This window comes from Ambystoma mexicanum, chromosome 1q (genome assembly GCF_040938575.1).
Source record: "Ambystoma mexicanum isolate Mex_15411 chromosome 1q, UKY_AmexF1_1, whole genome shotgun sequence".
NCBI lineage: Eukaryota > Metazoa > Chordata > Amphibia > Caudata > Ambystomatidae > Ambystoma > Ambystoma mexicanum.
The window spans coordinates 974,379,825-974,404,224 of NC_090922.1; positions in this window are offsets into that span (position 1 = coordinate 974,379,825).

Genomic DNA, 24,400 nt, shown 5'->3' on the forward strand with positions numbered 1-24,400 from the left:
TTCGCGGCCCTAACCCAGCGGCTTCCAGTGTTGCTGCGGCTTGCTTCTCGATTTGAAACTAATTAGCTATGAGCAAAAGTACTTTTTTTTGGCAGGCAAGATGCAGCAAGTGTAAACAGAAGATTTTATCTATAAGTATTTTCAAGTTTCCTTCATCCATTCAGCTGAACTGCCAAACTTCAGAGACAATTCTTTACACTGCCTCGCACGCGCGCATTATGCTCTGTGGGACCGTAGTTATACTATTCATCCCCTGCGAAGATAGTTATCGAATTCAAACCTTCCAGGTAAAAGCAATCACTAGTTGTGAAACTATGAGTATCCAGGCATTGTGTTTTTGGTGAGAAGGGGATCATGGAGGAGATACAGATCAGAGAAGAAGGAGCTGAAAAGTCCCCAGGGTTGATAAATTAGAAGGTTGATTAGAGGGACAGGTGGGAGGTGTTGGGTGGTGGTGAATTTCCAGGAATGTGCTAGTACATTTAATGGTGAAACCACGCATGGAAATGCACCTTGTTGGCCACTAGGCATATGCCATCACCTCTTTGTACATATCTGGAGTAGTGAGGAAGTGTGGAAGATTTATGGCTTAGGGGAGTAAATGTAAATTATTCAAGAGGAGTGATCCGCGTGTCAGTGATGCCCATCGCTGCCAGAGGAGGGTCGAAAGAATATAATTAACCAATGTTAAGGTGGTTTTTATTACAGATTGATTGGACATGCCACAATCATAGAGTAAGAGTAGTGGGAGTAGATGGGTGGACAGAGTCATTACTGGAGGAAATGTGAGAAGGATAGATGAGATTAGAGTGAACAGGTCAGCCAGGAGGCCATTTGTGGGATGGGAAAGGGGCAGCAACTTTGGAGTCAGAAACATATAGGGGGAAAGATGGGGTAGGCAACTCATGTTCTACTGTGTTGTTGAAGAGAAGCGCTGCGGTATGCAAGTCTGAAGGTGGAATGGGGAGGTAGTCAGTCCTTAGACCTGCCACCCCCCCAACCCCTGGACATAACAGGCACTAACCATGCCCTTCACCAGTCGACCCATTGCAAACATGTACGATGGTGTGATGCCTATATTGGTAAATGAAATAAAGCAGCTCTGCAGGCACTTCAGGTGAGTTACAGGTAAGTTACTTTATTCCTTTAAATCAGGTTACATTAACATTTCTAATAGGAACCCACTGGCTCTCATCACCCAGGCGTACATCTCTCCAGTTGCCTGGGTTGGAACCTCCCCACACAAACATTCCCTCACTCATACAACAACAATCTTACAGAATTCTCTCTGAGCCCACACATTTTATACATCCATCAAAGCACTTTTTTTAATTTTTTTTTATTTATTTTGCAGAAAGTGTTTCCAGGCACCACAAGACAAATGGGTGAAGGAACACAGAGGATAAACAACACGAAACGTTCCTACTATGCTTTGTGACATTCGGATTGTGCAAGTGCAGTGAACAAAAAGGAGGGCAAGTGTGAGGGCTAAAGGTACGAGGAACAGAGAGGACTAAACTCAGTAGGCTTACCAGTGAGTGGTGCCCAAAGGCACGTGCTGGAATGGGGACTTCCAGAAAACTGGTTGGAGGAAGGCCCGGCCCCTGTAGGACTCAGGAGGGACCAGGCAGCCAGTCGTAGCAGCCTACAGGCAATTGCAGGGAGTGGGAGAAGGAAGGAGGAGGAGAGGCCGAAGGTCTTGAGGAGCTTCCAGAACTTAAGGAAATCCGGATCAAGTCTGAGAAGGGCAAGGAGGCTATTCCAGAGGGAAGCTCCTGCCGCGGAGAGAGATCTACCGCCTACTCTCTCCTAGGAGGAACGTTTAACCTGAAGAGAGATAGAGCTAGAGGACCAAAGGACTCTAGCAGAGAGGTATTTAAGGAGGGAACCACAACACATCTCCATTCCTTATCCAACACTCCCCAATTATCACCATTCAAGCACTGTCACATCTCTCCTCTTCACCTGATATAAACATCCTTCCCGCTCACACATTCAGCCTGAGAAAAACAAGAAATGTGCACACTAATACCGACACCTTTTTAGAGAGTGGTGTGTCTCATTAAATACATCAGGGTATGATCCCCTTTTCTAATGACTACCTCTCACGCAAGAGAGCACAGTCCAATACCTTTTACCATTGCCTACCTCTCACACAAGAGAGGATAATCCCATACTCTTTTCACATCTTTTCAATGAACAGTGTCACTCTGTGGATGACCACGCTCACAGAAGTCCCACATTTCATACCAATGGCCACCTCTCATGCAAGAGAGCATAGCCCATACTGTACACCATTTACTACCTTACACCTTAGAGAATAGTCCCATAATCTGCCACCTTTTTAAAGAGCACTGTTGCTCTGTGAATGATCATGCTCAGAGCAGTCCCACATATCCTACCAGTGATTACCTCCCACACAAGAGATCATAGCCCCATACTTTCCACCATTGACTCCCTTACATCTTATAAAATAGTCCCATAATTTGTGTGCATCTTTTTAAAGAGTGCTGTCGCTCTGTGGATGACCACGCTCACAGCAGTCCCAAATGTATTACTGTTAGAGATCATTCTCATTTCTGTGCTAATTCCCTTTAACCGTAGAGACCCCCAGCTCTTTTGCTGCACTTTAGGACTTTTAATTTAACCCTGGAGTGAGTGAGCCCTTTCTCATGTTTTGCCCTTGTTTGGATTATGCTTTTTCCTTTGTTATTGGAGTCTGATAAACTCCACAGGCATCTACTTTTTGTATGGTGACACACAGTACCTCCAGTGCAGTGTCACAGATAAATCCTTTAGATTTCTTATACGGTTTAAATACCTTTTTTTGGGTGAACTACAGTTCCCAAGAATAGCAAAGTGAAATTGACTTTACTTACCTTTTCACTTTGTAGGTCCAACACACACCATTTTATGTGGAGTGCTAGGGGGTTTACTTAGTATCCCCTTTGCCTACCTAGTCATGTAACATTTTTTATGTTACCCTGACTACTTAAATGGCTAGTGAGAGTGGTTTAGTTTTCTTACCATTGTGCTTTTCTGCTGCCGGCTGAATCCTCAACTGCAGTATAGCACCCATGGGTGACAATTTTGTCAAAATTACCCAGTCTTTTTTTCCCCCGTTTTCTGTTTGTGAGGTCTTTCTTGGGTTTTACTCTGCGTGCCAAACCAGGTTTGATTCATTTGATCCCTTTGTTCATTTTGCCTATGGCGGGCTTTAGTACTGAAATCCGCCTCTGGCTCCAGGGTGTCTGGAAGCACCAGAAGTGAGGGAGGCTCCCGAAATTCCCCTCTCCTTTTTCTTTAGGAATGCCTGAATGCACCCAGAACTGAGTGGCTGTCTAGCCGTCCTTGCAGGACAGCTACCCTGCTGTTTGAGTGACAGCTAGGCTGTGCATGAATGGGAGAAACCTGCTTAAAAGGTGAGGGTTTTGGGACTGAAGACTGAGTCGACCACTGGAAAGAACAACCTGACGAAGAAACTGTGAATGAAGCTTGCTGCATCCTCCTGGACTGTTGAACTGCCCACTGAAGCCCTGCTGCTGTTCTGAAACTCATTTCTCTGATTGACAAGAGAAGCTCTGGAAGGGACGACTTCCTCCCTTGGGTTAGTCGTACCAACTAACCCCGAGGCAGACTCCACTGGACGACTTCCCCCAACAGGCTGTACTTCTTTGCTGCTGCAGGAACTGAGTGCCAGGGGTCAAGAAATCCGTAGTCAAGTGCAACGTCTGTGATCCGGCCGGAAGCTCCAGGAGTCACTGCAGGACCCTCCAGAAGCAGGATGACTAGAGCTCGAGGCTCCTCACCAGAGTGCAAGACTCAAGGAGTGAAGGAAGCCCAACCGGTATCCAAGATCCGCGGTTGTACTGTTTAATGAGCACTGAAACTGCAAAGTGCTGCAGATCTGAAAAGAGCCTGTAGCAGCCGCCGACCTTTGAATTGCTGCCGCAGGGGTCCCCAGACTTCCTCCCTCTTGTCCCCAAGACTTAGGTCCAGGAACACAGGATCTGCATTGCTTCAACCAGACAGAAGCCAGCTGGACCCCTCTTAATCTTCTAACCAAAGGTACTGTTCAGCCTTGAGGTACTTACCTAAGTGTCTGTAGCTTGCTCGTCTCAGTTGAGACTAGCAGTAGTTCTTTTCTAGAGTTGATTTCAGCTGCAAACTTCACAAGTGTAACAGCTTGTGACCCTACAGTAATGATTTTTTGCAAACTCTCTAACTTAGTGCAAGACTTTTACTATCTAAGAAGTGCCTCAGCTCCATAGACTTTGCTGCAATTGACATTGGCTGTCCTGGCTTCCTGCAGACTCTTCTATTCCATTTGACTTTGATACTTACTGTCCCTCATAGGTGATGCATGAGCTTTAAATTAATATTGCTGGGAAAGGTTTTTATATAGACTTCATTTGGAAGATTCAAAGTGCTCACGTGCTCTGAGAACCTGTTTAACAGTTTTCTTTCCTCTAACCTTTCATTTCTGCGAACTTTGGAATCTACAAAGTGTACTATAAATGCAATTACTGTCCTAGTTAGTGAAGTCACCTCAGGGTGGAGGAAGTGTGTAAAAAGCATCTCTCAAGAGTATATACTAGCTTTGTGTTGGTTCTGGAAAAGTATTTTAAAGTGTATTCGATTGCTACATATATTGCCCTTTCTAAAGAATGCTTATTTAAAAATGACCTTTAAATAAATACATAATTATTTTAACTACAAACCTTGAGTTTAAGTGTTACTTGGCTACTTGTATTTGTGGATTTCATTGCTACATACATACAGCTCACATTTACCCCTCTTGAGATAAGCCTGGCTGCTCTGTCACTCTACCAACTTGTGTAGAACAGGCCTACACCAATAGGTGGGTTACCTAATACAAAGAGGACAAGGGTAGTGTATTCTCCCACTTGGTTACTACATCAATTCTTGACTAACGATTACCAATCACTACCTCTCCTGCAAGATATCATAGCCCCATACTTTACACCATTGCCTACGGCACGATGTAGAGAATAGTCTAATACTCTTTGCACACCTTTTTAAAGAGTGGTGTTGCTCTGTGGATGACCATGCTCACAGCAGTCCCACTTTCTTACCAATTGCTTCCTCCCATGCAAGAGAGCATAGCCCCATACTTTATAGCATTGACTACCTCTCACGCAAGAGAGGAGAGTCCCGTACTCTTCGCACACGTTTTACATTTATATATTGCTTATTTATAATGCACCTATAAACTCTGTGTTTTGAAGCGCATCAAGACAAGAAGGTGGGGGAACAGGGAGGACAAGTGCAGGAGAGAGGGGAGGGGGGAAGTGCTGTTCAGGGTGGAAAGGCCTGTGAAAAACACTAGTGCTAAGGCCCAGCTGGACAGAGCCAGCGGATAGCAGAGAGTGCAGGCGAAGGAAGGTCCATGAGTTAAGTGCCAGGTAAAGGACTGAAAGAGCTACAGAGTGCAGGCACAGCCAGGCTAGTGCAGCTGGAGGGGCCCATAAGGGCACGTGCAGGTTGAGGAGGGGGCTCAAGAGAGACCAAGTGCAGGGGTAGACTGGACTAGAGGGGCCTGGTGACCTGGAAGTCTCTGAGGGAACCAGGCAGCAAGTCAAGGGCAGACATGGACATTCGCAGGGGAGGGGGAGAGGGAAGGGCAAAGAGAAAAGGAAGGTCTTGAGAAGCTTCTGGAACTTAAGAAGTCTGAGAGTGGCATGGAGCTTATTCCAGAGGGAGGCACCTGCGGAGGAGAGAGGTGTATCCCCCACTCTCTGCTTGGAAAAGCATCTTATCTGCAGAATTGTATAGCTAGATGACTGAAGCACTCTAGCAGGGAGGTATTTAAGGAGAGGGAGTTGGATGTAGCAAGGTCTCAGGCCCTAGAAAGCCTTGTGGATGATGAAGTGGGTCTTGAACTTGATTCTCGCAGCAAGCGGGAGCCAGTGGAGAGTTTCTAGGGCTGGAGATCTGCAGTCCTTGGACTTGAGACCAAGTATACAACTTGCAGTCCTGTTCTGGATTAGTTGAAGCGGCGAAGAAAGGAGATTGAGGAAGAGGATGTTGAAGTAGTCCAGCCTGGAGAGAGCCAGAGCTCTGGAGACATTGAGCTACTGGGGGAAGGTGAGGAAAGGTAGAATGCCTCTGAAGAGGTGCAGCTGGAAGTGGGCCTTCTTGGAAAGGTCAGTGATGTGAGGTGAGAAGGAGAGAGAGGAGTCAAAGATGACACTAAGGTTTTTGGCCTCAGAGGAAGGTGAGTGGAGGAGGCCCATGAAGGGCAGTCAGAGTGTGGGGGAGAAAGAGAGAGCAGGGGTCCCAATGAGAAGGATATCTGTCTCACTGGCATTACGTCAGAGATTGTAAGCAGTGCACAATGTCTGAATAGTAGAAATGCAGTCAGTAATATGAGAGGAAGAGGGGGAGGTAGAGGAGGGAAGCTTGAAGGAGAACTGCATATCATCTGCATAACACTGGAAGTTAGGCGAGAAGGTGGAAATCAAATGGGCATGAAGTGAGAGGCCAGAGAAGTGCAGAGGGCAGAGAAGGCAGAGAAGAAGTGGAGACTGCAGTAGGGTTGGCGAGTTCCTAACAAATTTTGAAAAGTTAATCTGCGTTGTTAGTGGCCACAGAGATGCAGGCTTGGATATAGGCCCTCTTATTCGAGCAGATGGAGAGTCTGTATTGTGTTTGGCGCAGGGAGCAGGCAAGTTTGTCAGAGGATGTGCTCGAAGCCTGCCACTTCTGCTCATCTGCTCTGCATTTGGCCAGGTCAAAGTCATACCAGGAGGTGCACTTGGAGGCAGGTTTCATGCAAATCCTCATGACAGGCGCTAGGATATCCATAGTGTTGGAAATGGTGAGTTGAAGGCTAGAAAGGGAGTCAGTGGGAAAGTCAGTTGTCAGAGTAGGAAGGGGAGGGAAGGTGGTGGCAAAAGCGGCAATTGACACTCACTTCATAGGTCAAAATACAGAGAAGGAGTCTGGCAGTATGGGCGGGTTCTTATCTGGGGGACCCCAGAGGTCCAGGTGAGAGGCCAGGAAAGTATGATGTGACCAGGAGAAAGGAGTAGTGAGAGTGTTGGAGATGGGGATGTCTGAAGAAATCAGAGCATCAAAGGTGTGTCTGGCTGAGTGCATTGGACCGGAGGGACAAATGGAGATGGAAAGAGATCACAGAGGATGAGAAGCTTGGAGGAGGAGGCCAGAAGAGAAGAGGTGAAGTCAGCCCATTCAGAGTGGAAGTGACTAGAGTCAGAGAGGTTAGGAGAGACAGCAAGCCTGCAGACAAGGCACTCAAATGAGGAGTAGGCCTGAGTTGGGTATGATAATAGCAGGCATCCACTCAGGGAAGATCAGGGCCACCCCACACCCGGGCCAGTTAGGCTTGGGCTTAAAGAGGATCTTGTAGCCCTTGGGAAGCAAAATGTAAAAACCTGTGCAGAGCTGGTTGTGAACCACATCTCGCTGAGAGCGAGGACATCTCAGTTGAGGTCTTCAAGGATGTGGCAGATGTCAGAGGAGTGTTTGACAGCAGAGCGAGAGTAGAGGGTATCTAAGTGGAGCAGGTTGCCACTTTTGAAGATCTTCTGAGGAGGGGTACAGGCGTGTGGTACACCTGTCAGAGGTGGCAGAGGGGTGAGAGGGGTGGCAGAAAGTGGAGTAGCAGTAGATGGGAGGAAGTTGATGAGAGACCGAAGATGCCTATCAAGAAGGATGAGGTTAGGCTGAGAGCCCTGGACAATGACAGTACCATTTAAGTAGACATTAATGATGACCCTAGAGGACAGGAAGGATGCCAAGATAACCTCCCAATCAGTGCCACCGTTAATGGGAGAGGAGGAGAAATTTGAGAGCACAGAGTCCATAAGGGGAATCCAGAGGTACAGAGAAGGAAAAACAAAAAGGATGTTGGTGAAAGTCTGCCTGGAAGAAGCATTGGCATGTGTCATCGATGGGCAGGCCTGGATTGGAGACCAGGAGCTCCTTCTTATACTTTTTCATGCAATAATTCAACAGAGGGATAGGATAGGTGATAGAATAGCAATTAGAAAAGATAGGGGAGATTGAGAGCACCATTGAGGGAGATTACAGAGTGAGAAGGAAGGGGTAGGGGAGGAACTGCAAAGCACGACACCAATTACAACAACACAGCAATGCAACAATCTAGAGTCAAGTGTCAGGAGGGTAAACATGCCTAGGTTACTGTGATGCTGGAAATGCCTTATGGAGGGACAGGGCCTTCTAGTCCTTGTCCTACCACTTATCTGTGTGTTCTCTCTATGTTTGCTGCCACCAAGGTCCAGCCTGGACCTTTGGCAGGGCCGCTTTTCATGTTCTTATTTTGGTGAACAACACCCATGGGATACCCTTATGGCACCCATGTGTGAGGGTGCACCATTCTCCCTTTTATGTGTGTTTTTAGGCACCTGTCTATTGCCCACAGAGAAGTATATGGGCTGGTGGCAGTTACATGCTGACTTGGCAGTGGTTCTGAATGTCCTCCATTTCTGGGACACCCAGGCCCAGAATCAATTGTCTCCTGCTAGAAGGCAAGATGCCCCCTGTAGCCTCTCGGTTTATATTGCCTTTTACCTTGTTTCCCAAAGTACTGGGAAGCCCTGACTCTGTCTCTTCCTCCTGGCTGGCTGTTGGGTGGAAATATCATATATGGGTCTGGGGCTGCCTCCTGTGAGATTAACTCGAGCCTTCCCAGGTGATTTGTGTTGTGGGTACACCCTAGTGGAGGGACCTGTATGAATGGTGTCTGAAGTGAACACACATTCTGTGTTGTGGGTGTCTGGTTTCTGTGTGTGTGACACAATGAATGAGACAGCCCTGACTGAAACTGACCTGAATGCATTGTAGTGTGCTGAAGGGCTAGGTACTTACACCAATCCATATTCCTTGTGATGGCTGTCTGGGTGGAGTAAATGGCCTGAATGCTTGTGACCCTCATTGACTGCATGCCTGCATGAATGCCCTTCTACGTGAGGGCTGACTGAGCCTGGCTCATCCTGAGCGAATGGGGAACAGATATGTATATCTGGGTACCTCTCACTTACCAATTTGTTCAGAAGCTGAAGTCGAAGCTGAAGAAAAAAGAAGCTGTTTCTTGAAGCACAGCTGGAGGTGAAGACTGCTGCAGCATTTTCTTTGTGTAATCCAAAAGCTGCCGTGTTCTTCCAAGGACTGATCCAGAGAGGACCTGCAAAGGAGATCTCTCCCTGAGCTAAGAGGCTCCATTGTGAAAACTGCTACTCTTCATCATAAGTACTCTAGAAGCCAGTCATGTGTGCCTGATGTCTGAAGAAGGGGTCTTTGTGAGTCCTGAAGAGGAGTGCCCAGACATCTCGAGTCAAAGAAGTCCATTGATGTCAACCAGGGTCCGGAAGTGCGTTTCGTGACCTCTGGAAGATGTTGCTTTCTACTGCACAGAGGAGGAGGTACCCTGGTATAGTGCTGCTGGACACCCGAAGCTGCAAAAGTTCCAAATTGCCTAGGAACATTTAAAGAACATCCTTGCCAGCATCACTGACCAGTTTTCCCGCCGGAGAGAGTCCAGAGTTGCTGAGTTCAGAGGAAGGTTTGTCGGTGGGTTTCCCACCATCTGAAGCAAAAGAGATGTCCCGAGGGTCCAGACTTGGTGAAGGTTCGAGGTCCAATTCAGTGATTGAGTCCAGGTTGCCAGAAGCCGTCCAGACGTCTGTGCAGCACCAAAGAACCAAAAGTCGGAAAACCACAATATTCTAAATCACAACACCAGAAGTGACCTATGCACCTGTTGCCGCCAGAAGTTATCAAAGGGTTCCAGGGGTCTTTCTCTCATCTGCCAAGACTTTAAGGAGCCCATCGCGAGTTTCATCTTCACAGAACTTCTACAGTCAGAGAAATCATCGACCAAAGGAGAGCACTGTGAAGCGCAAAAGTGCTGCACTTCAGAAAGTCTTTGGTTCCATTTTTCTTTTTTGGACTCAGCATCACAGTGACTTCTTCTTTTAAGGGGGGTCTATCCTTGGAGGGAATTGTCAAGTAAAACTGAGAAACTCAACTTCACCTTCCAAGGCACCAAAGGTACTGTGATGAGGAAGGCCATCTACTAGCTTCGGGAGTCATCCATGGGTCCCAGATTCATCTTGGATCCTGTACTCCTGTGGCCTCTGAGGTACTTTGGGGTGGTAGAACATTTTGAAGAAAGCTGAGGTTATTGAAAATTATTTGACTGGGCTGTAAAAGACAAGATACGTTACTCGCTACGTTACTCCCCCATTACAGGTTGCCTAGGTGGGGGGATCTTCACACAGAATTGTATATCTAGTCTAAAGAAAGCATTCTGCCACTCAGCACAACTAAACTGCCTTTCTTCCCTATTCTATGCTGATACACCTCATGCCTGGCTGCTCGTCCATTGCTACCAAATTTTATCCCTGGCTGGGGTGTTCTGTACCTTTACCTTACTATATAGAGGGTAAAAGTACAGATACCCCCTCCAGTCTTTACAGTTACAACATACAGCAGAAACCACGACACCTAGAAGCAAGATATCTGGACAGAAGAACCTAGATAGAGGGATAGGGGGGAAAGTCTGATTTTTAAACACTGCAGCAGATGAAAAACACACGTATTTGTCTTAGCTGGAATGGAGAGAGTGCCCCACAGGCAAAGTATGACAAATCATCAATGCCAGATATGGATTACATACAACTGCCAAGTCCAGCAAACGGCTGAATTAGATAATAGAAGTAGAGATGAGGGACATTTCAATTGGGAGCAGTTATGTCTGTTCCCCCTGCCCAAACCTTTCCTACCTTGTCAGTCACTGCTGGTTGATGGCTGTGCTGCATGCTCCCACGGCAAACACTGGCTAACACCCTCTCGAACGGCTACTGTGCGAGCTGCCATTCACTTCAGGGCCCTTGCCCTGCAGGGGCTGCAACAGGCAGTTGAGACTTAAGGACGGAAACAGGTCCATCACAGGCCGGGTGAGGGCTGGGAGGGTGGCAGGGGCGGAAGAGAAGGAATAAAGGCTCACAGAAGGCAGAGCCCGAGGATAACCACACATAGAAATATTAACTACAATTTTAGTCACCAATAAAGATTGAAGGCTTGACGGGTGCCAGATGGATGAGATAGTACCACTCACTCGCTGAGGCAGGCCAGTGTCACTCTGTGGATACAACCCCTCTCGGAATTCTTCACCCTTCACTTCCATTGACTACCTCACCCACAATAGAGGGTAGCCCCTTGCTTTTTAAGATTGACTACCTCACACAGTTTACGATAGTCCCATACCTTTCACCATTGACCACATCACACAATAGAGATTAGTCCTATACCTTTTACCATGGCGACCCCCTGCACAATATCGCTCATTGCTGCCTGTGCAGCTCTAACCTGCAAATCCTCAAGAGGTTTAATCACTACACAATGCCCCATTAGCCACTTGCTTATGTTAATATTTCTCACCATCCACTCGTATGCCTTGCCACATCTCATGGGACCAAGATCGGCTGACTCATTTGAACATGTATTTACTTTAAAGTCCATGCTGCCATAAGCAGCTCTTATCCTCACAAGGGTTGAACAACTCCTTAATGTTACCCAAGCAATTCAGGCTTACTCAAACTGTTCTCTATGATCCCCAACTGACACTTTGTTTTTGAGGATTTATCCCCGTAGAAAATACCACAGTCCCCAGTTTACCACTGGAGGCTCATCTGCAGAACCTCCACTGCCCTCATCAACATTCTCTTCCACCAGTGGCATTGGTGCTTCAATTTTCCATCCCATGTTCCTTGTTCCCCTCAGTGTGCCGAAACTGCTGATCATGCAGTCATGGGATGCCTGCAATCTCCCTGTTAATGATTGCATGCAAGGACACACTCAGGAGTTCTTTCCTCAGATCTCTAACTGAGATGATTGAAACAGCATCATTTATCCAAGACCTTTCCGATGGATGGACCTCTGGATACTACAGCCACCCAATGGCCCAGTCTAGCGCTCAATTGAGGGCAGTCGACTCTAAACTAATCAACAGACCCTTGGCATAGGCATCTTCATCGCTGCTATACATGTTGCTCTCTGCATCCTCATAAGGTTCCTCAATGCTCTGCCCCTGATGCTCTACTCTATCCCCTTAACTCTCTCCTCACAGTTGTCACACCGCACACACGGAGGGTCCTGTTACCAAGGGTCTCTGGGTGCAGTGTTTACACTGCAGACGCAATCTGCCACTGGAAGCTTTCTTCCTTCGGATCCACACCATTCCATGCTCAACCTCCAAGTCCATTCCATGCTATTCAACCCCTGCAGCCCACTGACTAAGGCAGGTCACTTTGGGAGATATCTCCAACCTGTCTTCCAGCTGCAGCTCACTATGCTACGTAGGGTACTCTGGGTGAACGGTCATTATTTATAGGGGCAATGTGTCCTCTCTTCTTGCACCCTCCTCCTCACAACAGCTTTCTTGTGCACTCTTCCAGCTTTCCAGATCCAACTTCTGCACACATGAGTCCTTGAAGGACAACTTATCGCTAGTGAAATAACTCAGCTCTGCATGCACTTCAGGTGAGTTACAGGAAAATTCCTTTATTCCTTTAGATCAGGTTACATTAAGATGTCTAATCGGAACCAACTGGATCCTATCTCCCAGGCTTACATCTCTCCATCTGCCTTTGCTGGAAACTCCCCACACAAACATTCCCTTACTCATACACAGGGGTCAAATCCTAAAAACTTAAGTGGGGGGACTCATCAGCAAACGCGATAGGATGTGACGTCATCAAAAATTAGCATATCAAGGTCAAACATGCAAATTTCATTAAATGGGCTTTGCATAACCACCCAAATTTCACAGGATGAATGGCATTAGCCTTTCATAAAATCAACACACACACAAAATCAAGTGAGGATTTGTTCTTCTATTGGTGTTTTTGAAAACGTTAAAAGGTGTGCATGTTTTAAACTCCAAGAAACAATACAATGTTTTCCCTGTAATTTGCAGTACCGAAACGGGACATTTCACCTTCAGTTGTTTGATATTTTTCATCAGGTTATATAGTGAGTGCAGTGGTGAAGTGTCCGGCCTGTAAACCTGATAACTGCTTTCCGATCCCTGAGGTCAGCTTTAATTCATAAATTGAAATAGGACATTCAATGTTTCTCATTTTTAGCTGGGGGGGCTGAGTCTCCCCTCTGAAAAAAAGTGGGTGGACTCCGTCCCCCCACGTGTACCCTCGACTTGAGCCCTGCTCATACAGCTACATTGTCACAGCATTGGCTCTGACCTCACACATTCCATACATCCACCCAAGCACTTCACACCAGTAGGATATCAAGGAGCCAGTCTACCACACACTTCTCCCACTAATGGCACCACTGTAGGACATGGTCATAGAGTTTGTGGGCCATAAGAAGCAGGTGCAGTGAGTGGCGGCTCAAGCTCCAAGATGGAATGATCAGTTTTCTGCTAAGTCGTATATGGGATAGTGAGGATTAGACTGCCCTTGATGTGTCTGCAGGAGTTATGTGTCACCCTCCCATGTAGTCCTTGCTGCGTGGTCTAATATAACCAATCAAACTTGCACCTGTCCCAGTAATGGTGCTTTTGGAGGACCGCATCAAACAGTTCATGAAAGCAAACAATACTATTTACCAATCATTGGCACCAGCTCCAAAGGCGAGTGAGGCGAGTGAGGACTAGCTTCCGCTCTTGTCTACAGGGTAGTCTACAGAGTAGTCTGTTCTTAGCACCCTATATAGGTTCCAGTTTTCCCATTGATTTTGAACCTTATTTTCTGTTATTGTTTCATCACTTCTACTAGGAAGCTGTACACCTGGAGTCACTATTCTTTACTTGTGAGCATGCCATCCCATCCTCTTTAGTCCAAAACATGAGTTGCTCTTTGAGAATGTTATCTTTTCCTTTTTGAAGTTAGAGTGCATCAATTGTATTGCACCTCACTCAAAGGAATATGGCATGAGCTTCTGGCCAGTATAATAATGCACTACTTTTGTATTTGGCTGTGCAGCCAGCATGGTCATACAATCAATCACACCTTTATCAGAATCTTGCAATTTAACCAAATAGAACACTTCCCTGCTGACTGGACCATCACTGCACTTTGATTTGAGTTATGCATGGACCCTTTCAGGCTCTAGAGCTAAAAAATACCAATATGTATCCAGCCTGTAAAATGATTCCTCTAGAAATCCACAAGCTAGTCAGATGACAACCATAATTTGTTCTAAACTCGGAATGGCTGGTCTTGGAGGCAGTAAACAGAGAACATCAACGCGCCCTGCCTGGGGATCCCAGCTCTCGATGTCCATAAAGAAATGTGTAAGAGCATTACTAGATGAAAGGGACATGTCATGAAGGTGATAATACACCAGGTATAACATATATAATAACCATGTCCTTCAAGAAACGTGTTATGCAGATCATTTATCAACGCAGACTTTCGGTTAGCAAAGACAATTATTAATATTCAGTGCAACAGTATATGCAAGATTGTTTTGGAAATTGAATCCCAAATAAATTCTATTTCGATATTTGGTTAGCATTGCAGCAATGATACTGTAGCGCGAGTTCTGTCTCTGCTCTTTCCGTTTTACGGCCCCCATATCCAGTTTCCTAGTTATATATAAAGGCTTAATGTGCATCATAGATATTGGTAACTGCGTAGTCATTAATATGATTAAGCTCAAAGTGCATGTTTATAAGCATTTTAACAGATAGCAGAAATGAGTTACTTTTCAAAATATAAGTTTATTTATTAGGTATGAGTTTAATTTCTCTCCAAGTAACTATGATTATTACAGGAACATGGTGAGATATTAACAGAGCATTCTGCTTACATTTAAGTAGAGCATTAGTAATAGTTTTGCCCTAAACAATCACATTTTTTTGAGACCATGTTTGTGTACAGTAGACATTAACGTAAATCATTGGGGGGAGGGGGATAATCCTCTGTGTACTGTATGTGACAGTATCAGAGGTGAATTGAAGGTCGGCCTTCTATATTTAAAGAATACTGCATTGAGACTTCTCTACAAGAAGAAGGCCGGTGGCTGGTTGTAATTGCATGCCGTTATTACACGTTACTAAATATTAGACATCTGTATCGATTAACATTGTCTCAGGTACAATATAAAGGGAGGAGAAGCATCTAAAAGCATGTCCAATAATATTCAACTTTCTCTGTCATTGCTTACTCTAGCTAATGCCTGGACACTAAAATATTACCAAATCCGACGTGCAACATCTCAACTACAAACTGTGTCTTGAGGTTCATCTATGCACATGAAGAGAGCTGGAATTTCTAAACCATAGCCATAATGGTGTTGATTTTCTCGAGGCCCAAATGGACATTTTTGACTTTTCACGTGCTAACTTGACCTTATAAGTATCAAATCATGGTCTTCAATTAAAATGAAAAGATACAGCAGGTACCCCTGGCAATGCCTGTGGTACACATGCATATTGGCTTTCACACTTAGAAGCCGTACAGTTATTTATCAATCAGTGGAAAGCACTATGGTCTCAATTAAGTGTTATTTTTCACAGTAAAAGCTTGTAGGAAAAACTGAACTGGTTTTATTTGGTCCAAAACATCTCCTTAAGGCAGCTAAAAAACTACCAGTTCCAACTCTTTTTGGTTCAAGCCTAAAGTTTGTTTCTAAAGTTAATAACCTAGGCTGTATATGGCAGGACGACCTTACCAGTAACAGCCAGGTTGCTACTAAGGTCCAGGCAGTACAATATACTTTGAGACTCCTTAGGAAGGTACTTCCCTATATCCCTGAGGAAGACTACGCCTCAGTTGTGGGCACTCTAACGAATGCCCATCTAGAATACTGCAATTGTCAGTTCATGGGCATTCCACCTGAGCAAATTTGGAGACTGGAGAGGGTTCAAAATGCAGCTGTTAGGCTGATCTTTAAGTTAGGCAAAGCTGCCCATCTGCCTCCATCGCGCCGTGCTCTACACTGGCTAGCGGTGGAGGAACGCATTACATTTAAGGTGGCCTGCCTTTTTAAAAAATGTATGAATGGGGTCGCTCCAGCCTATTTGAGTGATCTGCTCCGCCGCTATCAGCCTATCAGAGATTTGCGATATTCTCTCAATTCCTCGTTTATACCACGAGAGGGGACAAACGTTTTGCTGTGTTTGGACCGAAGTTGTGGAATCTGCTGCCAATTAAGACAAGGACTATAATGTCATGATGTCAATTTCACAGGGCTCTTAAAACTTTTTTTTGTAAGTAGTCCACCTAAACATCAATTTTTGTGTTGGCCCTTGAATCTGGTTCTGTCTTGTTTGCATGCTATATATCATCTGTGCCTCTATACGGTTTAGTCCGTTATGTGCGTGTTATAAATGCAAAAATCAAATCACAATCAAATCAGCATACATATGCTGGGGATGGGGTACAGTAAATAATTAATGTTGGGGTGTAGGGAGGGAGTTGTGGGGGTCTCCCCCCGCATATATAAGCTGTTAAGGGAAATTCTGAATAGATCTGCCTTATGGCACCCATCAACATGGGCAGCACCTCATCCTGGATGGCCACATTAGCTGGAAGTACAGCCTCAGTCTGGGTAGAGGCATCATTGTAGGTGGGTAGTGCTGCTACACCCCCCTCAGTACCCTCACCTGACACCTGGGCAGGGCTCCATGGCCTCCTCCATCAACCCATATACCTCCACAGAGTTCTCCATGATCTTGGGCCTTTCTGTATCAATGCCACCTCCACCCTGCCCAACCGTTGCTGAGTTGTCCACCACAACAATGTTATCCTGGCACTCACCCTCATCAGCATTGCCCGATGTATTCAGCGGGCAACCTCACCTTCAGAAGAGTTTGATCCAACTGGCCATGGCTTGGGTTTGCGCTTGGGTCTGGAGGCCGTGTCCCTGGGTTTCGGCACCACAGCACTATTTGCTCTCTCTTCGATAGCTGCAGCAACTGTGGAAAAGGGAACAAACAGCATTGCCATCAATCAACTGTGGCAATACAGGTTTAGGACACACAGTAGTAACAGTAGTATGCAGTCAGCATGAGTCAAAAAGCAACTGCCACACACGCACAGGCTCATGCACTGAAAGACGAATTAATACAGTCACACAAGTCCAGGGAAAAAGTGAAGAGTTGCATCCACAAGGAAACCCAGCACATTGACCTGTGGCCACATACACATGGCAACAAATGTACACATAAATAAAATAAATAAACAAATCATTCCACATCACAATAGCAATGCTGCAGTGACCAAAGTGTATCCTGTATACAGGGCCATGGGAAGGGCACCTGGCCTCATGTGTCCGTAGCACCATAGGCATAACTCCATCCAACCACATCCAGCTACATGCACCACTCAAGTCTGACATGAAAGCATGCAACATCTGCATGCACCAATTGTTGAGGATCAAGCAGCAATGTTGTTGCTCTCAATCCCAACAAATGCCACAAAGACATGCCATGTATGGCCCCTCATTCTGTGGCCTGACAGAACACAATGCTCTCCCAGATAGTCAAATTAACTACATTTCCAACAGCGCACATCTCTACACCTTTCCACTTCACAGAGGTTTGCCATTACAAACCCCCATCGTCAGCACGAGGCTGCATACTAGTTCAGAATAGTACAACACACATGCTGTGCAAAGAAAATACTTGATTGCATCATGCATACCCATGCGGGACACTCTAGAAAAGTGCACATTGTGTGTACTTACCAGCAGTTTGGATCTGTTCCTCCAGGCCAAGGTCCCGGGTGGGGATGTTGCCCACACATCCCAAGCTGCAGCTGCCGGTTGAAGAGGCCATCATAATTGGCCATGACCTGCTCACCCAGGATTCCAACTTCTACTCAGTGAAGTTCACAGCCCTCAGCCTCAACCTGGGGGTTCTGGTGCATGTACCAGACATGGCTCTCCATGAAGCAGGTAGGGTGCAGCTGAGCCTTGATTATGTGTGCTGTGGAGCTGTGGTGGTGGAATCAAGGGGTGGAATTCCCAAGATGGCAGATGAGGAGGTCACAGAGCCTGACAGGTAAGCCACAGGAGAACAGGCAATGGGGAATAGCAGGCCCTACAAGGCATTCACACACACTGCCAGCCAGCAGGAGATGGTGATGGCAGGAAAAAACAACAAATGGCTTGTGGCAGCAGGAACAGGTATCTAACATGAATTCACGAGGCAACAGTGTAAAGATCTGAGGAAGGGGTCTATATACATGCTGCAATCAGTGCACCTACGTGCCTAACGCAGTATATGCTGTGTGCTCCCATGCATGTGCAGTGCCAGAGACATTTAGGGGGTGCAACACGTGTTACCTGTCATGCGCAGTGCCAGAGACATTAAGGGGGTGCAAATGTGTAGAACATTTCCTGCCGTATGCAGGGACAGAGATAGTTAGGGGGTGTGATGCGCATTTCCTTCCATCCATGGAGACGGACATTACTAGGGGCGAAATGCACATTTTGCAGAGCCGGGTATTTTTTAGGGTGTCCACATGGATCATAACCTCTGCATGAGTGGCAAGCCTCCACAGAGATTGAGAGGACGAGGATGGGGAAGAGGGGGAAGAAGGGGCGACCTGCTACATGTGATGGTGAGCCTACAGGTGTCCCTGCAATTCCAAAGTCCACTAGGGGCAAAAGGGTCCAGCCTGCAGAGCAGGAAGAGGCAGCAGCCCATAAAGAGGCACATGTGAAGGCGAAGGGGTCACCAAGGAAGAAGCTCTTTTCAGATGAGGAGCCAATAATCCTCATTGATTATTTTGCTGACCACCAGGCTTTGCTGTACCCTTGGGCTGGCAGTACCCTTCCTATGACCTAGCAGTGAAGGATGTGGCAGGAGGTCACAGACTACATCAATGCCTGCGTCTTGGAGTGGTGCACTGTGGTAGAGGTCCACAAGAGGATGGGGACCTCATGCAATGGGCGAAGGAGAAGCTCAGCAGCATTGTGGCCTCTGCTCAGGCCACTGGAGGTTGATCAGAACACGAAGATGAGCTGACTCAATTTGAAGACGTCGCCAGTGGACTCATCAGCAGTGAGCAGGTGGTTGGTGTGGGAGGCATGGACACCTATGCAGTCACATGAGGTGAGCACCATGTGTGCATGTCACGTGTCCTTCCATCTACGCATGATATGTTGTGAAAAGTTGAGGTACAATAGACTGGGGTCCGCTCACCCATCCATGGGTACTGCAATAAAACTAACATGGTCACTTCCATCACATATTTTTCATTCCAGGAGGTGGATGCATGGTGTTGTGTGCAGTTGACATTGATCTTACAGTACACCTCACTGTATACAGGATGTCACAGCTCCTCCAATGCAACTATGTGTGGTAATGGTATGCAAAACACATCTGATTGGACATGCTCATTGTGTCATGCGTGTGGCTAGTGCCTTGTAAACACAAATCATAACTCACACAGAATTACACCAAGGTGCGCATGATGTCAGAGTCATGAATTCACTGGCCTTCACCGCCAGTGTACATGGTAGAGAGAAAATGTGAGTGCAAATATGCATTGGGCTATGTTCCAGGCAGGAATTGCAGTGTCTGGCCAATAGATGTTTGAGTGATGTACATTCCACGTTTGGAATGTAAATGTTCCAGTGGCCATGCAAGTGTGCACTGGTCATGTCCATGTTGCACTCTTCTCACACATGGTTGATATGCATCTGGGCAAGGCTGATTACATATCTGGCCAAGGGCATTGGGCCAATGATAGTTAGGGGGATTATGGCAACACAAATGCCTGCATGCAGATTTGGTCAGCAGATGTAGAGGTGAGATTTCCACAATTTGCAAGTAGACAAGGTTGGAGTAGAGTAGGGGCTCAGTACTGATGCACATGCCTCCATCTGTCCACTGGTGTGACTTACATTCTCATCCACGTATGTATGTTCTCCTAATCCTTCAAACCATGGCATGTTTCAGGGCCTAATATGCACCAACATGATTGCACAGGTCATCTAATGTCAGTTTTCTATGCTTTACAGGTCATATCATTCTCAGTACCAATGTGTGATGTATGTGTGGCTGGTCATATTATGTCTGTATGATTTGCAATTCACAAATGCATGTTCTGCAGGTACTAATTCCTCTGTATATTGTAGTTTGTCTTTGTGCAGTTGATAATGCAACAAATTAGACAGGCGAAAGGGAGGAGGAGAAAGAGTTGGAGGAAGATGAGGCATAACCATCCACCAGTATATCCTGGGGTGCTGTGCCCGGTGCCAATCCTTGTGTGCTGCAGTGCATCCTCAGCAGGCCTCAGGACTCTTCAAAAGATGCTGCCAAAGCTGACGTGGAGGGCATACTAAGGGACATGGTGAATGGTCTACCAATGAGTAGGCTGGTTGCCATGGAGCTAATTGAGTTCCTTGAGGCTGCTGAGTCTGAGGAGGAGAGCCAGGCGATCCTGGGCCTGGCAGTGGGAAGCCTTGCATCAATCGTGGATGCAGTGTCTGCCAGATTGTTTTCGCCCATAATTGACCCAGCAGCAGAGGCTGATGTCAATGAGAGGTTTGCAGACCACCAGCCAGTGACAGTGCACTCACTGTGATGGGCCCGGGCTTCGGCATCCCAGCTTAGTAGGCCTTGCACACATGATGGATGTGTGCCTTCCTGCGCTCAGAATAGGAGGGGTAGTTGCTGAATGCAAGTACCCAATTGGACGAGGTCATGCTGGAGATGGCCATGGACATCCATCGCCTGGTTGAACATGTCATCCCTTCAACTTCTGCACACACTACTTTACAACGCCTATTGCACCAGCAGGGGAGAGAGGACATGCAACAACTGAGGCAGGTAATTAACAAGGGTGGTTCAGCTCTCCGGCAATCCCTGTATGATGATTTTTTGGCCTCCAGGCACCATCAGCGGCAGGTGATGGACACCTTGAGGGAAACACTGCATGTGGAGATGTTGGCGTCAAGGGTATCCCAACGTTAGGACTCCGAAGCCCATAGCAAATGGCTGCAGGTAGAGATGTTGTCTATCAGGGAATCCTGACCTCAAGATGCTGAAGCCCAGAGCAAATGTCTGCAGGCATAGATGTTGGCTTTGAGTGAATCCCACCATCAAGACACAGAAGCCCAGATAACCGACTGCAGGCGGAGATGTTGGCATTAAGGAAATCCTGTCGTCAGGAAATAGATACACTGAGGCGGTCTCTGCATGATGAAATGTTTGCTACAAGGGACCTCCACCACCAAGAGATAACTTCCTTGAGATCATCACCCAAGGCTTACCTGCATGAGTGTCATTGCAGAGTGATGTCTGCTGTGTCGGCTGCCTACTCCTGTGCCTGTGGACTCAGAATTTCTTCTGTTGTAATAGAGCCTACTGTTCACTTTAGAAAAAAGTATAAATTTCCTGCCACATGTACACGAGCAATAATGCCATTGCAGGGTGCTTTCTGCTGCCTGGCGTGGTTGGAGTGGGGAGTGGGGAGTATCCGTTTTGGTTGCCTGATCCATTCAAAAGAAATACAGTAAGACTTTATGCCTGAGGGACGTCTGTCTCTATTTATTCATCCTTTCATTTTCTTTTCATATTGTGAGCATTGAGTTAATATGCCCATAAAGTCCCGAGTATACCATCTCCGCAAACCACGAGGTATGGAAAAGGTGAACCACAGCTTAACATCTAATGGTTCTGATGATTCTACGGCCCTGACTCATCTTGCAAAAATGAAAAGGGAGTCAGTGTGATGTGTCTCAAATGAAGATCACAGGGTTTTTTGACAAATTAAACAGGAAAGAAATAAATGAAATGAGCACTGGTGAAAGCGGAGCAACATTGCTTCAGTCGAATTTAGACAGTTCTGTTCCACCTGTGGATAATAATTCACTTTTCAACCTCTGTAATGATTTACAGAGAACATTTCCTGGGAACCCGCAGGTTAGTACTATAAGTCCTGACCCCAATATATATGATAACATACGAGGTACGAACTTATCAGCCACAATGAAGTTCATGCACATTGTGGCTATTTTGGCAATGGATGGCCTTGAATCATCAGTTCTGGAGAATCATTCTCTCTCCTGAATTGAAACTGAAAATAATGTTGTGAATGTGAACTTGAATGCAATAGCGGCTACACTGGATGCAGTTTTTGGCCTTTGATCCAGTCTCATGAAAGAACAGCGTGACATGAAGGGGGGCTCTTATAAAAATAATGGATGTCATATTGGCCAATAGTAACATCTGCCAACATGTATCACATGCCACGACCCTGACTGAAGGGATGCTATCACTGGCAGTGAATTCCCCAAGTGAATCAGCCAGAATGGGGGTAACACAGCATGTTGATTTGCCAGTGAATAGTTTGGTACTATATATTTCTGTGGTGCCTTAGGTAAATGAGTTAGCTAATGATGAGGAATTATACAGAAAACAGAAGCGAGCAAGGCAAACAAGAAAAAACAAGAAATGGCTGAGGAAAAGGAAAGAATGGGAAGAATACCCATAGGAATCTGCAAAAGGTAAAGAAAGGTTTTTGGGGCATTGGCAGAATCAAATTCTGAGTCACTAATCTGTGTTGATTTACATAATAAATACGATGAGATGAGTGTTAATGATGCCAATGCCTTGAATGGTATAACCTTGCCCAAGGTACAACCTAAGGGCCCTATGGACATGATTTTACGGGGGAAAAGAGCGAAAGCAATTCCCCTCACCCCACTAGAGCTACCGTAGGTGGAGGCTTCTGAGGTAATAACCAAAGTAGAGACAGGTTCACCTGCCATAGACTGTCTTAAGTCAGTGGGGACGGCAAAAATAAGATCTTTGTACAAGACGCCTGCACCATATTGACAACACTGTTAACCAATTGGGCAAATATTTAAAAATTGTTGAAATAACTCCTACAAGGGATAGTCAGTTTATTAATCATGGTCATTTGTTGGAAATGTTCTCATATCATGATCAGCTTGCATCAATTTCTAACTCAGACATGGGGCCTCATTACGAGGTTGGAGGTAGCCATGGTGCTATTAGCACCATGGCTACCTCCTTACCGCATTCCGGATCCGGGTTCTCGGAATAGGGACTTACCGGGTCATTCCGACCTTGGAGGACTCGTTAAGTCCCCATTCTGAGAACCATTTCCCATTCCCATTCGATCGCCCGTAGGGCTCAATGGGAATGGGGATGAAGCTAATAACGGGCCCCCTAATAGCGTGCCCGTTTTAGCTCCCTGGTCCCTTAGTGGGACCCGCTAAGGGACCTCGTAATGCGGCGGTAAGGGGTTAACGGCAACGGCACCCTTAATGACCATTAACCCCTTACCGCCAACCTCGTTATGTGGCCCATGGTGTCTGTTGAATTACCAGACTTATATAGTGAGACTGTTTTATTGCGTACATCTGCATTATGTAACGTTTGTATTTTCAAAATAATGGTTGCTATTAGTCACTGTAATACTGAAGCAGATGTACATATTCAAAATTGTTTGTTTATTTTCATACTGGGCATCCTGCCCAGGCTGTTCTATTATGACATGTTAGAATGTCAGGTATGTACATAGGGAGCCCTCTTGGTGAAGCACAGTCAGTTGCTGCAGCCTGATTGTGGAGAGGAGCATTTGGAGGAACCTTAATAAAAAAGACAGAAAACTATATTGTGGTGGACTTACCTTATTCCTGAATACTACTGAGACGAACTGGGCTATAATACAATTTGTTTCCCTGATAATTCTGCAGATAATTGTTAAGCAAGCAACCCCTTTGCTCAAACTGAGGTTTCATGTAATTGTGTGAAAAAAACAATTGTTGCCTAAGAGTGGACATTGACTTACGTTAGCAGATCCTTTACTGAGTTCATAACCATATGCAAATGAAAAACTTAGTTTGTTCAATGCACCTATTAACCATATTACTTACATGGTTAAAGAAGTTTAACAAGTACAGTGGATAACAGAACCAGCATCGCTTCAGGGCAAATTACTTGAATTAGATACAAAGAAATTTCATATTTTGACTTGGAACACCAGGGGCCACTTTTCCATCTTTGTTATTGACGGGCGAATAGCGATAAATAACAGCAATGTTTTCTTATTCCTGGAATCATGGCTTCTATATAACTTGTATGTTGATGGCTACAAAACCATTGTGTATCCTGCCAGTTATTCTGGGAGTGGTTTTCCAGTTGGTGGTCTCTGTATGGGAACAAAAAATAACCATGCATAAGTATGAAGTTGGAGTAATTTCCCCTCATGTACTAGCTCGTTGTGATGTATGGGAGGATACTTTCCTTGCAGAGACATTGATTGTCACACTTAATGATCCCATGGGAGGGTCCTTCACGGATGTTATTATCAGCCACCTTGAATTCATCTTGGATGCATAGTTAGCGGCTCATCCCAAATCAGGAGTTATTGTGGCAGGGTAT